Source organism: Rhamphochromis sp. 'chilingali' (genome assembly GCF_963969265.1).
Source record: "Rhamphochromis sp. 'chilingali' genome assembly, chromosome: 15".
Classification (NCBI taxonomy): Eukaryota; Metazoa; Chordata; class Actinopteri; order Cichliformes; family Cichlidae; genus Rhamphochromis; species Rhamphochromis sp. 'chilingali'.
This window is the reverse complement of record NC_137942.1, coordinates 37,041,750-37,045,966: the sequence shown is the minus strand read 5'-3', so window position 1 is coordinate 37,045,966 and position 4,217 is coordinate 37,041,750. Positions and strand designations below refer to the sequence as shown.

Sequence of the window (4,217 nt, the reverse complement as noted above, 5' to 3'; positions counted from 1 at the left end):
ACTAGCCAATACACAATAAAGCAATTCTTACTTTTATACCAAACTAGTCAGTCTCAGCTTAGTCAATTTACTCTTTCACAGTAGAGCCTATTTTCTGAATAGTCCCCTGTCTAAACTCAACATTTAAAAAAAAAAAATCTTAAAATTAACTAAAAGCGAGGCTGTCTCTGCACTGCACAAACCAAACACAAAATGCCGGCATGTTAGCCAATATTATCGTGCACCCTTAATTATAACACTGGGCTAATCTGGCCAAATTACAAACAAAAATCAATCACAACCAACATGGACTGTAGTAGCCGTGGAAGGAGAGAGGAAGTGCTTTCCTATAGTCCATCTGACCATATTGGCTTTACTGGCCAATAAAAGCAGTCCACTCAGCCATGCTCTTCTTGTAAGAAGATGTGAGATCTCTCTCATGGATTTTGTCCAAGAGAACCTCCGTCTGTATGACGGAAAGCAGAGTGGCTACACACTTTGGGTATGTAAGGTGAAGGGTGTAATAGTAGGCCATAAGTTATAAAGCACCCTCGGTAACCAAGTCTTTTGGAAACGTGGTTATTGGCACATCTCCTACCGCTAGGATGCAGTTGGATGGACTCACAATCAGGACTGGGCAGGAGAGAGGACGTTTCATCAGATAGGTATTAGGGTCTTTTTGGTCCTTTAACACATAACACAGACATACTTTTGTAAGGATGATGCACTTTTGTTTCAAACACATAACTAAAGATAAATTACAACAAAAGTTGAGGTTCTGAGAAAACACATCTGAAATTGCTACTTTTAATTATTCTCAATGGAATTACTGTTCACATCTGTCTAGCCTTCCTGAAAAACAGAAAACCAAGGCTACATTTAATTAGGTATTATTGAGGTGATAAAAATGTGCTACCACGTAATGCATCCATGTTTGTATTTACTGGTCACAGAGATCTAACCTGTGAGAACCCTCATTCCAAAAATGTGTTTTAGGTGCCTTTTGAAGGCACTCACTGAGGTCTGTTCCAGGAGAATCATGTCTAAAATTATACATTTCAGCAGGGTACTGTGTAACATGGCCAATATAAGAAGTGCATATTCCAGATACTCTTAACATGAATAATAACAGTATAACACACTCATGGCTGGTATCAAAAATTAATTTTGCTGAAGCTTAAAACAATCACTATTTCAAATCCTATATTACATAACATTTTAGAAGAACAAGTTTAACACAAACAAAACATGGAAAAAAGCCTCACTACAGATGCCCAGCTTCTTAGATGGTACTGTGCTGGAAGGGAAAAGCATGGGAAGGGCTCTGAACACCGCTGCTGCATGTTCCACTGGTTTGAAAAAAGAAAAATAAGGTAGGGCAACACCATTAAGCATTGCAAATAATGTAATCTGCAAAGCATAAATGTACACAAATCAAGATACTGTAGCATTACCTCCATCCAAAGTTTTTGGCGGCTTCATAACTTTCTTCATGACACCATAAAACTGCACCTTCGAGTAGAAGAATTCCCATCTATCCTTCATCTCAGAAATGTATTTCAAGTTGGATGGTTGAATAATTCTCCGCAGCTCATCAAGGACCTGAAAAATACAGACAGAAACCCAACTGAGATAGATCTGTCTAGCTCTGTATCTGGTCTTGACAATAAGTGATAACAATTTAAACATGAGGGCCAGTATTTAGGAAATTTGAAAATCATATCAAAATGTCCCCAAAGGAATAACAGGATGGCTAAAAGAAACAAGTGCTGCTTACATGATCCAGTTCTCTGAAACAAGGATATGTCTCTAGTATCTTCACTGCTCTGTCCTGCTCGTTTATAACATCAGAGTTAATGAATTGTCTTCTAGACTCAAACTCCAGGTTCAGCAGTTGGGTAACAGCAGCTTTGTTCGGTTTTTGGTCTTGTATATTTCTTGAAGTGTCTTGTAGTGTCTTGCCTGGGTTTTTTGGCTGTCAAAGAAGTCAGCTGAACCAGCTAAACACACAGAGCAGAGGTGTGTAAATCATTTATTGCCACAGTAAGGCTTTATATATCTGTTATTGGTGCAAAACAAAAATACCAAAATATATCTGTAAATTAGATAAACAAATTAAGTAACCACCTATCTTAAAATTGTTCAGTCATCCTGTCAAGTTGTCACTATTAAATGGAACACAAAGATTCCAAAATAAACAGTGAAGTAGTTGTGTTCCATTGTTATGTCTGTCCCGTTTGCAACTGAAAATAAAATAAATTCATAATTATAATAAAGGTCAATCAAATGGACCAATATGGCAAGGCCATGATGATCCACTTGGTAAAATAAATCCGCTTGGCATCTTTCTTGGCCTCAAGACAACAATTCTGATGGCTATAGATCCAAACGGGACACAAATAATAAAAAAAAAAGTTGTGTTCCATTGTTAGCAGAATTTTTAACAAAAAAACAAAAAGTATCATCCAAACCACATTTACACTCAGGGTGTAATAAGAGGGTGCATTATATTATACTTACATTCTTCATCACTGCCATCCTGGTGGTGCACTGGGGTGCCCATCGATCTAACTGGTGATTTATCTAGAATAATAGTTGATGCACTGGACTCCCCACTGCTGTCACTTTTTGCAACGCTTTCATTCCCATCCTTTCTTGGCTTCTTCGCAGGAGGTTTTTTGCCCTTCCTTGGACTTTTGACATTGGAGAGTCTCTTCATTAGCTTTTTAGCAACATGCTCCTAATAGGTACAAACGATAAAAATTAAAAGATGATAAGATACATCACTCATGATTAACACAGAGTGGTATTGAGCAAATGCTACTTACCCACTCACCACACGTTTCTTTAAGCATTGGGTAGTACTCCATTAATCGCTTTGCCATGGCATCAACCTCATGTTTGCTGGGGTATCTGGAGTCCTCAGCTGCTCTTGCTATCGAAATCATGTTTGTCATGGTGTTTCTTATGAGTCGACAAAAGAGTTCCCTTGACAAAGGTTCAGCACACTCTGTCCCCAGCTGCTTCTTTTCAAAGTAGGAATGTCGAGATTCCAAAGTACCATCAGGGTGTACACCCCACCCCTGGCGTCGTTGCCCACCTCTCAATTTTAAATACACGTAGACATTGAGGGCTAGCAGGAGGGACCATGCGCTTACCTGCTGCTCTCTGGCAGGTAGCTCCATGCCCTCCTGGGTTTTAAATGCACCTTAGAACACACATGCATCAACACTACAATGAGCGGGTGGAGGGAGGTTTGGAGTCTTTTCTCAACCCCATTCTCTGCGACCTGCTGGAGCGGGGGGGCTAGGAGGAGGAGTTGGCCGTCCGACTGCGGTCTGGAGTGTGGGGCCTTCCTGCTGCTGCAGAGTCGGGGCGGTCTGCCTCCCCCCACCGCAGGGAAAAGGGTAACACCACCTGGGTCTGGGTGCAGTTCCCCCCTCCAGGAGCAAGGGTACCTAGACCCGGTTTGTAGAGTACGCTTGGGGAGTGTGATCGTGTGTACAGCATCTCTTTATGTCTGTCTCCATGTTGGTTGAGTGTGGAGTAAGTGCATATGAGAGCATGAGGGTGGGAATGGATGTTTGTATCTGTGTATGCCTGTATGTCTGTGTCTATATGTCAGGTTGGGTGTCAGGCGCCACCTCTCTGGGGACATCTCAGGCCCTCCAAAGTTTGGAGGCCTATCTCCCCCTACCACCACTTCCCCTGCCAGTGGCGGACTCCCTCAGACATCGGTGCGTTGGTGGTTCTTTGTGTCCGTGGATGGGCGTCCAGGTACACACCGGCTCACTCCTTGGCGGCCGCTTATCGGGGCCTGGAGCCTGGGGCTCGCTCGGGCCACTTCGGAGGTGGGGTGCCCCCGGCCTCTCTGCCTGGGGCTCGGTCACTCAGGCACGGCTGGCTGCCGGCGGAGCTCACGGGCGCGTCACTGCAACTCCCCCTGGCTTCTGCTCCGCGGCTGCTGAGTGAGCCCTCATCTGGCTGCCCCTCTGTTGGTCTTCCTTGGTCTCTTGTGTTCTGGGGGCCTCTGGATGTCTTGAGTTTTGATCTCCTCCATACCTGCTTCATGCCCTGGAGGACGGGGCTGTGGCCCCCCCACACCTTCGAGCAGATTATTACATGAAGGAACCTTTTAAAAAAAACAAAAAAACAAGCGCGTCCATGCTCACAGGTGTACACACGGGTGATCACACCCACAAACTACATCCTTTTTGGCTCCTACCTCAAAGCACACT

The 4,217-nt window shown here is 43.7% G+C and overlaps 2 long non-coding RNA genes across 2 annotated transcripts; both read right to left on the bottom strand.

Annotated features, from left to right (window-relative positions):
- Positions 1 to 563: 563 nt before the first annotated feature.
- On the bottom strand, positions 564 to 1,884 carry LOC308410953. Its single transcript, XR_013974317.1, has 4 exons — positions 1,757 to 1,884; positions 1,434 to 1,581; positions 1,245 to 1,328; positions 564 to 664 (listed from the first exon to the last, which is right to left on the bottom strand). It is a non-coding gene; the product is annotated as an uncharacterized lncRNA (long non-coding RNA).
- An 8-nt stretch (positions 1,885 to 1,892) lies between these two features.
- On the bottom strand, positions 1,893 to 3,215 carry LOC308410952. The gene is made up of 4 exons (XR_013974316.1): positions 2,808 to 3,215; positions 2,500 to 2,719; positions 2,107 to 2,222; positions 1,893 to 1,979 (listed from the first exon to the last, which is right to left on the bottom strand). It is a non-coding gene; the product is annotated as an uncharacterized lncRNA (long non-coding RNA).
- Positions 3,216 to 4,217: the final 1,002 nt, after the last annotated feature.